Source organism: Calidris pugnax, unplaced genomic scaffold (assembly GCF_001431845.1).
Source record: "Calidris pugnax isolate Ruff unplaced genomic scaffold, ASM143184v1 scaffold269, whole genome shotgun sequence".
Lineage (NCBI taxonomy): Eukaryota > Metazoa > Chordata > Aves > Charadriiformes > Scolopacidae > Calidris > Calidris pugnax.
The window spans coordinates 479,185-491,813 of record NW_015091347.1 but is presented as its reverse complement, the minus strand read 5'-3'; the positions used below and the strand labels follow the sequence as shown (position 1 = coordinate 491,813).

Below are 12,629 nucleotides of genomic sequence, written 5' to 3'. Positions count from 1 at the left end.
GGGCCAGAGGAGGCCACGGAGATGCTGGGAGGGCTGGAGCCCCTCTGCTGGGAGGACAGGCTGAGAGAGTTGGGGGGTTCAACCTGGAGAAGAGAAGGCTCCGGGGAGACCTTAGAGCCCCTTCCAGTCCCTCAAGGGGCTCCAGGAAAGCTGGGGAGGGACTCTGGATCAGGGAGGGGAGCCATAGGAGGACACTGAAAGAGGGCAGATGGAGCTGAGATGTGGGGAAGAACTTATTTGCTGTGAGGGTGGTGAGAGCCTGGCCCAGGTTGCCCAGAGAAGCTGTGGCTGCCCCATCCCTGGAGGGGTTCAAGGGCAGGTTGGAGGGGGCTTGGAGCAACCTGGTGTGGTGGGACGTGTCCCTGCCCAGGGCAGGAAGGGAAACTGAATGATCTTTATGGTTCCTTCCAACCCAAACCATTCTGTGATTCTGTTCTATGGTTCTTTTCCTGATTCCGCAGCTGATTTATTCTGTAAACACAGAAAAATCTTTTACTGTAGCCGTTGCGAGTTCCCTCCCCTTTCCCTCCTGGATACATTTCCTTTCGTCATTTTTTTGCTTGAACTAAATATCAACCAGTCAGGCAAAAGCTGGAAATATCTTCATCTAGCAGTCTTCAGCAGACTTAAAATATTAATGCATTTTATAGTGTACTTATTTTTCGTAACCGCCAGTTGTTGCTACCAAGGCAGGGAATTCCTTATAAATATTGAATGCTGCTGCAAGGTCTGGGAAAAAAAATATCTTGAAATAGTTCTCTTAAGCTCCCAAATGACTGAAAAACTGCTGAAAATGTTCCTAATGTTGGTAAATTATGTGGAAATCCAAGAGCTCAGAAGTTACCTAACTGTTACTGGGATTTTCTAATAAATAGTCAAAGTTCTTGAATTCAACCAGTCCATGCAGGGTACTTAGTGGAGATAGAATCTTTGGGGAAAAATGGAAAAAATTGGGTTTATTCTTAGAGAATCTCCAGAAGTTGTTGTAGTAAGAGCCATTACAGGAATTGGCTTGAAGGTCTGTTGCATGTAAAAGAATAAAAGTTAATTGCAGGGGAGATCCAGTGCCCAGTTGAAGTGCTGGAATTTGGTCAAAGCAAGAAATTCTCTTGGTGGAATTCCAATTCCAGCCCAGGCAGGGGAAACGAGCGTTCGGGCAGGGTCTGGGGCAACCATGAAGGGTCACCAGCCATGAGGCTACTCTTCTGGCAGCAGGAATTCACATTTTGGTTCCTTTATGGACCCTCCCACTGCCCTTTTAGTGCAAGGAGCAGTTTAGTCTTTTACTAAAACACAGAGCCCTGTATATTATGAATTTGAAATGGGGCTGGAAGATTTTTCACCTTTAGATCTCTAGTCCAAATCTTACCTGGGTTAACCACGACCAAGGCTTTAAATCCCTGGTGGTGTCAGTCAGATCCTAAGGGACGAGCCTCTGAGCTCCACCACAGAGGGCACTAATTGAAGTAGAGAAGCCAAGGGTTAATTGCCCGGGTACCCTTGGTGGCTGAATAGAGGTCTTTTGACCTGCTGTAACCAATGCTGGGTTGCTTTTAATTCCTAGGAGTGGGTTGCAAATAGTATTAAATAAACTAGACATGCTGATGCTCATTGCCTAAAATCTATCTTCAGGGTATTGTTTTTGCCCCGTAGATTGTGCTTTCTGCTGAAAAACCACAGAATCTGCTGGAAGTGACTGGTTTACGCTGTTCCCTGGTGTGCAGTGGGTCGTTGTTTCACAGAAGGTGACAGCCCAGGACATCAAGTGTGTGCCCTGCGCTGCGGTTGAGCTCCTGCTGGTGCCCAAAGGCAAAATTTAGTCTATTACACTCATGCAAAGATATTTGTGGAATCGACTCAATACCCTGGTAGGTTCCTCATAGTTAAATGAAGGATCATAGCCTCTTACGAGGAGCAGCTGAGGGAGCTGGGGGTGTTCAGTCTGGAGAAGAGGAGACTGAGGGGAGACCTTATCACACTCTATAACTACCTGAAGGGGGGGTGTAGAGAGGCAGGGGTTGGTCTCGTCTCCCAAATCACAGGAGATAGGACAAGGGGAAATGGCCTCAAGTTGCACCAGGGGAGGATTAGATTGGATATTAGGAAACATTTCTTCACCAAAAGGGTTATCAAGCGTTGGAATAGGCTTCCCAGGGAAGTGATTGAGGCACCATCCCTGGAGGTGTTCAAAAGACGGATTGACATGGTCCTCAGGAATATGGTTTAATGTTTTTTTATTGCTTATTTCTTGTTTATTTTTTTGTCAGAGTTAGGTTGATAGTTGGACTAGATGATCTTCAAGGTCCCTTCCAACCTAGACGATTCTAGGATTCTATGATTTGCTGGCTCTACCTCATGTCTGTCTCTTACCAGTGCTGGGAAGAACGCAAGCACGAGGTGAGATCCTTTTCCAGTGCAAGGGCTGCTCACCAGCTGAGTCTGAGACACAGACTGTGCCTTCTGGTTGTGTCCCATATCTGCCAAGATACATTTTCAGGAATGAAGTTAATGCAACAAGGTTCCCACCTGAGGGAACCCAGGCATTTGCTTTTGTCAGGAACCTTTTTGAGTTCTACCGACCTACCAAGGGAACTGTCTTCATAAATTGGCCATTATTAGCATTTTTGCTGTTGTTTCTGGGCTAACGGGCAGTGAAGAGCTGGGCACCCTGGGACCTGGGGTGGTAGCTCATGCACAGAAGAGGTGTCATGATGTGTGAAGTTCTCAGGTACTCAAGCAGAGCCTTTCACCAGTGTTTTGTGGCCCAGCAGCTCCCACGGGCCACGGTGGGAACCTCAGTCTCTGGGTATCCTTCAGCCTTAGGTTCTGCTGCTGCTCCTGCAAACCGAGGGCTTAATTAGCGTTCGTTAGAACAGCAGCTCACTAAGAACTGAACTACCACACTCGCAGGCAATCCAGAAGTGAAGGGATAGCCAGGAGGTGGGCTGTGTGTTGGCTGGCACAAATCAGCGCCAGGCAGTAGCCCCATGGAGCTGTGGGAAGAGCCTCCTCCTTCCCTGGGTTGGCATCAGCTCCTCATTATCACATCAAAGGGAACTGCAAGGAGACTCCTCCGCACGGGCTTCCCAGAGGTGGTGGGAGATGGGGTTTGTTGCAGAAACTTTTCCTTCCTCTTGTCTGCCTCTGCTCCCACTCCCCGAGTTTTGTTTTGAGCTCGGGGTTGGAATCAACCCCCAAACACAAAAGGGAGTCGAGACGGAGTGGGTGACTGTCACAACCAGAAACCCGAAAGCTCGTGGAGTGCAGCAGGCAGGAGCGGAGGTGGATGAGCTCTTACAACTCTTTTTTTTTTTTCTTCTGGTGGGATGTGGTGGGTTAATGGTTGACAAACGGGAAGAGACATCTCTTGTTCCGGAGATCAAATTGCACAACAAATTAAAATGCTCCCCGAAGGCACTGTTGCTCCCTCTCCTCTCGGTGCATGCAAAGCCTCCACCGATTCCAGAGCGAGCTACAGCTTCTGTCACCAGTGCTCAGATTGAAGGCTGTCCCTTTGGGTGATAACATGTCATGAGCTCGTCTGTGCTCATGGAGGAGGGGGCGGCTCATTCATGTGTGGGGAAACCTCGGGGAAACGGAGGTTACTCCCCGTTTGGTTCATGACAGCTCAAAAATTGGACTGCTCTGCTGCATCCTCCAGGAACCAGCAAAAATCCAAACTGTTTGTTTTATGACAGCCTTTTGTACGCATAATACCCTCAGAGAGCTATTTAGTTATACCAAAATGAGATTAAAGTTTGTTCTTCTGCATCTTGTTGTTCCGTTTGAAATTCCAGGAGCTGAGCATTCCACAGCTGCCATAATTCTGTCCCTGTAAATGGCCCCGTACGTCCTTTGAAAGGTGGAGCCTGGTGGAGTCAGAGCTTGTGAGCACCCCGGGGAAAATCAGGGTGTTGCACTGAAGTGAAATTTGCATCCACACACTCCTACAATTGGATCGTTCATCCCATTCTAACAAAAGGGCCTCATTTAGCTGCCTTCTGATACCACCTCTCTCTGCCTCGCTTGGAAAGGAGATGGCACGGCTGTTCGGACTCACACCAGCGCATCCCAAATGGCATTACTGAAAATGAATCCCTTCCCAAACACTGAGAGAACTTGGGGGTGTTATTACTGACTCGGAGAAGCAATGCTGCCAGCGAGTGGACCCAACCCACCGCTCTGGGTTAAACCTGCCCTTCTGCAGCAAGCTGGTACCCGGAGTTCTTCAACATATTTCAAACTCCTGAGGCCACTGACAGCTTTTTAGCCGCCTTCGTAAGGACACATTGATGTCACTGACGTGTAGTTTCCAGCTGACCTCATGGGTCAATGAGGGAGACCTCATTGCCCTCTACAACTCCCTGAAAGGAGGGTGTAGAGAGGTGGGGGTTGGCCCCTTCTCCCAAGGGAATAATGACAGGAGCAGAGGAAATGGTCTGGAGTTGGGGCAGGGGAGGTTTAGATGAGATATTGGGAAGAATGACTTTCCTGAGAGGGTGGTCAGGCACTGGAACAGCCTGCCCAGGGAGGTGGTGGAGTCACCATCCCTGGAGGTATTTAAGAAACGTGTAGACGTGGCACTTCAGGGCATGCTCCAGTGCCCGAGATTGTTGGGTTGTATCTGTCTGTGGGTGGGTGTGATGTTTGTGGGGGGTTATTTTTGGTTTTTTGGGGGTTTTTTTTGTGGTTGGACTCGGTGATCACAAAGGTCCCTTCCAACCACGAAGATTCTGTGATTAAATAAGTGGCTCCTAAAAGGCCTGTAATGTCGATTGAAGTGTGTGTGTCCCGATGCCCTCTTTTCTATGGCTTTTGTGTGCTTTTTATGGGACGTGGGGTCCTGTGGCAGCCACCGCAGCCCTTACAGCATGTGGTGGGAAATTATCACATACTATATTGTGTAATATCAGTATTGGTGGGGCTGTGGCTGAGAGAGGAGCATCAGAATTATATGCCTGTTCATTAACTGACACTCCTCATTAGGGGAAAGGTGTCTCTCTTACCAGCTGAATGATAGCACGGGGATTAGTGGGTGCTGGGACTCTGCTTTAAGACTCTGCTTTAAACCCTCACCGTGCCCCACTTTTGTCCCTTTTTGTAGGGAAAAGAGGCACTCCTCATTAGGGGAAAGGTGCTGAATGATAGCACGGGGATTAGTGGGTGCTGGGAAAATCCAGACTCTGCTTTAAACCCTCACCGTGCCCCTCTTTTGTCCTTTTTTGTAGGGAAAAACGGTGGAGGGACGCGGTGCCAGCAGATGGCAGTGCCTGTCAGCAGAGCTTCATGGCAGGAGAAAACAGGAGTCTGCTCAGAATATTTTGATTTACTTGGCGTGAAGCACAGCGCCGTTCCTCCCAGGAGAGCCTTGCAAGGTGGGCAAAAAATGACCATCCTGTGATCCCACTCCTCTGAGCTGGAGGGAGACCCCTGCCCAGTTACGGACTGGGGTCACGACTGAGATGGTCGGGGTCGGGGTGTGAGGGAGGTGGGCAGAAGGCTTCTCCTGACTCTGGCCATCTCACCCAAGCTTTGCAGACTAGCACAGAGGCTCTGTTCCTCTAGAGCTGCTGGCTGGACAGCTTTTGAGGGTGTAGAGAGGTGGGGGTTGGCCCCTTCTCCCAAGGGAATAATGACAGGAGCAGAGGAAATGGTCTGGAGTTGGGGCAGGGGAGGTTTAGATGAGATATTGGGAAGAATGACTTTCCTGAGAGGGTGGTCAGGCACTGGAACAGCCTGCCCAGGGAGGTGGTGGAGTCACCATCCCTGGAGGTATTTAAGAAACGTGTAGACGTGGCACTTCAGGGCATGCTCCAGTGCCCGAGATTGTTGGGTTGTATCTGTCTGTGGGTGGGTGTGATGTTTGTGGGGGGTTATTTTTGGTTTTTTGGGGGTTTTTTTTGTGGTTGGACTCGGTGATCACAAAGGTCCCTTCCAACCACGAAGATTCTGTGATTAAATAAGTGGCTCCTAAAAGGCCTGTAATGTCGATTGAAGTGTGTGTGTCCCGATGCCCTCTTTTCTATGGCTTTTGTGTGCTTTTTATGGGACGTGGGGTCCTGTGGCAGCCACCGCAGCCCTTACAGCATGTGGTGGGAAATTATCACATACTATATTGTGTAATATCAGTATTGGTGGGGCTGTGGCTGAGAGAGGAGCATCAGAATTATATGCCTGTTCATTAACTGACACTCCTCATTAGGGGAAAGGTGCTGAATGATAGCACGGGGATTAGTGGGTGCTGGGAAAATCCAGACTCTGCTTTAAACCCTCACCGTGCCCCACTTTTGTCCCTTTTTGTAGGGAAAAGAGGCAGAGGGACGCGGTGCCAGCAGATGGCAGTGCCTGTCAGCAGAGCTTCCTGGCAGGAGAAAACAGGAGTCTGCTCAGAATATTTTGATTTACTTGGCGTGAAGCACAGCGCCGTTCCTCCCAGGAGAGCCTTGCAAGGTGGGCAAAAAAATGACCATCCTGTGATCCCACTCCTCTGAGCTGGAGGGAGACCCCTGCCCAGTTACGGACTGGGGTCACGACTGAGATGGTCGGGGTCGGGGTGTGAGGGAGGTGGGCAGAAGGCTTCTCCTGACTCTGGCCATCTCACCCAAGCTTTGCAGACTAGCACAGAGGCTCTGTTCCTCTAGAGCTGCTGGCTGGACAGCTTTTCCCAGCACCAAAATTCATTCTAAATCTTATTAAAAGAAGATTAAAGGAAAGAAGGAGCGGAGCTGAGGCCTTTGTGAAGGTGACACTGTCCTTAGGGCTGGTGGAGCAGCATCCAGGGACTTCACCTGCTCCAGAAGCCAACGTTATGATTTTAGGGGGGACTGGCTCTCCTGCTGTATGAATTACTGTTCAGTACATTTTAAGTAAGTTTAAATGCTTATTTAAAAAACCAAAACTGTTAATGTACTCCCCAAATAGCACTTTTATAAGGACGCTTCATGTATCACAGCCATACTCCTAAAAGGTAAAATAAATATTGCTGAAAAGAGCATTCCTAACAGTTACGAGCAGGCAGAAGATCTAGCATAATTTCACAGGATTTAATCAACACTTTATTACCGTGCCTTTTACTTCCACTGGAAAGAGTTTCGCTGCTGATTTGAATTTAGTCCCCTGTGCTGTTTGCAACCTAAATGGGTCTAAAGCACCTGATCCAGGAGCCAAACTGGCTGCTCTGATCTCGATGGCCATACCGTGGTGAAGTGGGGAATATAAACTTAACAACAAAATTGCATCTGCAAAACTAATTTTAAATGGCCTAAGTCCTTGGTCCAGCTCCAGGTTCCGATCCCATCTGGCCAAGCCAACCTCCACATCCAGCTCCAGGTTCCGATCCCATCTGGCCAGAGCCAACCTCTGGGTTGATCAGAGAACAAGAGCACTGGTAAAAGGTGCTGTGACTATAGAGATGTGCTTTAACCCAGTCCACTGTGCAATGTGCCTATTAGTGGTATTCAAAGCTGGGGTTATTTCCCTTTCTTTAGCATGGCTGTATGAATTTTTCCAGTCGAGCTTCCATAATAAGGTGTTCTGTAGCCCAGATTGAAGATAGTCAGGAATCTGATTTTCTGATCTACAGAAAGTTCCAGGAGTTCAATTTTTTTTCCCCGTTCCAGAACAAGGATGCAAATGATAAGTTGCAAAATGTCCATACAGTAAAACAAAAATGTCCTTCCAATGCTGACGTTTTTCATTAGCGATAGTGTAACTTTAAAAAAAAATTAAAAAAAAAATAAAATTGAAAGTCATTCAGAGCAGAACATGGACAAAATAGCTTTCAGTTTCCAGCAATACTGACACATTCCCGTACAGTGCTTTGGCTTTGACAAGTTTTCTTTCCCTGACTGGAAAAATCTTCTGTGAAAGCATTTCTGATGGGCTGTGATGTGTGTGGTCCTGGAACAGAGAATTAAGGGGCACAGGAGGACAGGATCAGGGGAACAGGGCAAGGTAACCTGTGGTCTCCAGGCAGGTCTATCTCATATATGCAGCTGGCCTGACATTTGCTTTTCAGAAGAGGAAATATTTTACTAAGCGAGGGAGAGAGTGTGGTATTATCAATGATTGAAAAAAAAAAAAAAGAGAAAGACAAAAAAAAAAATAGAGCAAAGCACTGAAGGGCTTTGAGAGCATTCCCTGGGAGTAGCTGGATCTCAGCAAACAGCACAACTCGGGCAGCAAACACCGTTTCAGCAGCTCGATGGTTGGAAGAGCATCAGAGGAATCACGCTCTCCCTCCTTCTCCCCACTTTGCCCAAATTCCTTGGTCCAGCCTGGAAGAGGGATTCCAGGGCACCGACAAATGTTTATGTGTGTGCTTTCTGCCTTCTCCCCGTCCTCCCCTATTTTTTAGGATCTGCTTTCTGCTTGAGTGATTTTAAAACAAGACCACAGCTCCTAAAAAAACCCCTGACATCCCCCTCCAAGTAACGGGGGAGCGGAGAAGCCGGGTAAGGGGGGAGGAGAAGCGAACGCCCCACGCTTGGGGAGGTGGTTGGGAGGGCAAAGCTCTGTGGGGTGACCGGGGAGCCTGGGGCTGTCCCAGGGGGGGAGAAAAACGCCTCTCTCCCCCTCCTCAGCCAGCCCTTGCTGTGCAGAGCAGCTCCCGAAACCCCTCCCCTCTTCGCCTTCGCTCCCGCCACCTTTCCCTCCGGCTGCTCATTCAGAAGAGACGATGCTCCCCATCGCACGCCCTCCTCTCCGCTCCCCCCCAGCCCTCTCCCAAGCCATAGCCCACCGGGAGTCCGTTGGCGAGGGGGAGAGGGGGAGCCAGGAAAGGCAGGCTTTTGGGAGGCAAAAGTAGCTCTGCGGCGGAGGAGGGCGAGGGTTGGGAGCTCCCCGTGTCGGCTCCGCCAGCGAGGGACATCAGGTCTACCCGGGGACAGGGGCGTGTGTGGTTCAACCTTCAGCGCCACGTCGATGTTTTCTCCGAACAGGCAGAGGGAAGAAGGACGGGGCCAGCCCAGGGATCCGAAGACGAGCCCCGCTCTCTGGTGATGGCATGGACCGGGCACTTTCCCAGCAGCTGTTTTACCTACCTCTCAGCCCTGTCACCCTCCAGCGTCCCCGAAGTGCCAAGGCACAAGACTGATGCAGAGCCGCTCTTAGCCAGTAAGTTGCCTGGTTTTGCTTCTTTTTCCCACTTCGCTTCTTTCCTTTTCTGGTTGCAAAGGGTGAGGGGGGGCAAGCAGCTGAGGCAGCAGGTCAGCTGCACGCCAGGGTTCTGTGCCCAAACCTGCTGAGATTTGCTGTCATCTGACTCGGGGAACTCTGTGGGAAGCTGGGCATTGGGTGTTGATCTGGGGCAAAAGCCCTGTCGGATCTGGCACAGGTGTTAGGCAGGAAAAGACATGGAAAACAATGAACTGCTCAGATCCCGGATGAGTGGAGATCACTGGGATGCAGTGGGCAGGGGGAGGCTGGGCAGCAAGCAGCCCTGAAACGCAGGGAGTCACTCCATAATCCTCACCTAGAGTCAAAGATTAAATTCTTTTATAATTAGGATACTTCTTAGCCAGCTTAGGGTTTAGAGAGCCCTTGCAGCGTAGTCTCCAGACGATGAAGTGGCATGTTCAGCCCTTGGGGGGGGCACAGGCATTTTTTCATGCACTGGGAATCCCTAGGGGTGTTTATGGCTCTGGGAGGTAAAAGTGTGAGTCATTTTTTGACCAATGTCCTGCCGCATCGGTCAAAAAGGTGCCTGGAGTCCTCCTTTGTGCATTAGCCCGGGCTGGCTGGGAGTAGCACACCAACTTTTATATGGTGTGTGCCTCCTTTGGTTTTGACCTGAGAGTTTCAGGAACCAATAGAGAATTGGCAGAAACTGTCCCCAAATGCTCCCATCTGACTTTCAGGGGTCAAGCAGGTCCTTCATGCTGCACCCTTTTACTTTCAAGTAGACAACTACCTTGGATTTATAGCAGAGTAGCTCAGAGGGAAACAAAACTGTATCTGACTTTCAGGGGTCAAGCAGGTCCTTCCTGCTGCACCCTTTTACTTTTAAGTAGACAATTACCTTGGATTTATAGCAGAGGGAAACAAAACTGGCTTCTCTCACCAATTCTCTGACCAACCCAAGAAACCAGTATCTTCCGTGGTATGTGGGAAGTGTGTCTGGCTGTGTTTGTGTTGGGGCAGTCATTTCACTTCTGGGGGGGGTTAGTTCTTTTCCCCATTGCTGTTACTCAGTTGGGCCATTTCTGGTTCCCATAAGAGAAAATTCTCCACCTCTGGAAGGTTCCAGCCCAATTATTTACAGACTCTGGAAAAGGCAAACTGAGGTTTGGAGCCACATTCTTAGACAAATCTCCGCACTCTTTTCTATAAGAATCTCCCACTTTCTATTCGGTTGGAGGTCAGGAGAGCTACTGGGACAACTGGGGTAAGCTCTGGCACTTCACTGGCAGCTGGTACTGGGCAGGTCAGTTTGTCTGTCCATGAACCATCTTCTCCTGTCTGCCCAGTGGGCTCAATAGCACCGTTGAGCATCTTGGGGCAAAAAGAGCCTGCATTCGATCAGTTCATCCTTGAACTGCTTGGATGCAAGTTACTGGAGAAGCTCCTTCAATTTTATTTTATTCTTTTAAGCCAGCTGCAGTGATTCTCAGCTGCTATAATGGTGAAATATCTAAAAAACAGAGAAAAGGGACGTTGGTGCTCTTGGGATAAGATTTTTTCTTAGAATTGGGGTTCCACTTTCCCCAGTGTTCTGTGTGTGCTGTGTGGCAACAGCCGACAGCAGGAGGAATGGGGGTGTCTTACCAGGTCAGAAGTGTCTCTTTCTCTTTGTTCAGTTGTGTTGGTTGAAAGATAATGGTCACATTTTCAATGACGCCATAAGGTCCCCCTAAAAATAGAGTCTGGGGTAAAAGGACAGAGACAGAGAGGCTGCAGAGCGCCTCGGGCAGAGTCACTTCCTTGGAGGTGGAAGGATCAAACTGGCTTCTATTCAGGCTTTATTTGCTGGAAAAGAAAATGTCATTCGACTGTTCAATATGAAGAAAAACACCTCAGAGCATAATATTGTGATTACATCCTTTACACGTGGGCTTTTCAGGCTCAGTTCCTTAAATTCAATGAATTGTGAGGCGACTGAAAGTCACAGGGATTGTATCCTCCCGTCCACCCTGCGCATTTCAAGGAGTACATACCCCTTATGTTGTGGAAACTCCACGTTCTCCAGTCTTTGTTCTGTAACAAATTGTTACAGCCTGTGCAGTGGGCTCATTTTCTAATTTCCATAGGCTCAGCTCCTTAAATTCAATGAATTGTGAGGTGAATGAAAGTCACAGGGATTGTATCCTCCCGTCCACCCTGCGCATTTCAACAGAGATATTTCAAGGAGTGGATACCCCTTATGTTGTGGAAACTCCACGTTCTCCAGTCCTTGTTCTGTAACAAATTGTTACAGCCCGTGCAGTGGGCTCATTTTCTAATTTTAATCTTTTTTTTCTGAAAAAAAAAATACATAAAGCCACCCCAGTCCTTATTCTCATTACAATTTAGCTTCTCCTTTCTTTTCTGCATTTATCTGAAGTCAATCTATTTTAAAAAAGTGCAAACTTGGTTATGTATGGGGTTTTTTCATACTTTAATCCATAGTTGGGAGGAAAAAAATCTATTTGAAACCTGTAGCTACTAGAGAGACCAGAAACACTATTTCTTGACATTAGAAATAATCTTGTGAGGTTATTTGTGCTGGTAGATCAGGCTACGGAGGCTTCTCGGGGTAATCTTTAGAGACACCTGAGGCAGAAAGGGGCTATATTCACTGCTGCTGGGTTGGAGGGAGGGGAGAAGAGGGGCGCAGTAATTGCAGGCACTTGTTCAGGAATTTGGAAAGTCAAGGTTTAATTCCCTGCAACAGACACCCAGTGCGGGTGTGGGAGAAGCAAGTATCTGTGTGATTCACTTCTCGCCCTTGAAATACAGGAAATAGAGCAGTTCCGTGTCCCACAGATCTGCCTAAATAAATAATTAAGAATTTTAAAGCACGTGATACTGTGTTGACCTCTGTGGAACAGTCAGATACTCCAGGAATGGGGGGGACACGTTGTTACCTCACAACACACAATGAAAGGGCTCAGGGATATTGGAACTGTGACTGTGCAGCATAGCCGGGGAGAAGGACAGATGGGGAGGTATACAGGAAATAGAGCAGTTCCGTGTCCCACAGATCTGACTAAATAAATAATTAAGAATTTTAAAGCACGTGATACTGTGTTGACCTCTGTGGAACAGTCAGATACTCCAGGAATGGGGGGGACACGTTGTTACCTCACAACACACAATGAAAGGGCTCAGGGATATTAGACCTGTGACTGTGCAGCATAGCCGGGGAGAAGGACAGATGGGGAGGTAATTAGCAGATAAAAGTAAAGTGTGAATGTCCATAAGCTCTGTCTTTCTTCGTGTTATATTAACTTCCATATCCAGAGAGATTTTCTTACAAGGTATTTTCTTTTGAAAGACTGAACACCTCCTTTCTTGCTATTTCTGAGCCTAAAGAACTCCAAGCAGTCAGGCCCTGTCACCAGCCCAGTAACAAGCACAAAGTCATCCTGCTCCTTCAGGAGCTGCCCAGTTACTCATCGCTCACCCAGTTTGTGCACTGGTGGGTGGGTGGG

The 12,629-nt window shown here is 48.5% G+C and overlaps 1 protein-coding gene across 3 annotated transcripts in view; it reads left to right on the top strand.

The window, feature by feature from the left end:
• Positions 1-8,550: 8,550 nt before the first annotated feature.
• The window catches only part of KCNJ5 (potassium channel, inwardly rectifying subfamily J, member 5), a 28,053-nt gene continuing 23,974 nt past the window's right edge, over positions 8,551-12,629 (top strand). For all 3 annotated transcript variants that reach the window (XM_014961058.1, XM_014961060.1, XM_014961059.1), the window contains exon 1: positions 8,551-9,114. The gene's annotated coding sequence lies outside the window, so the exon portion shown is untranslated. The remainder of the gene's footprint in view (positions 9,115-12,629) is intronic.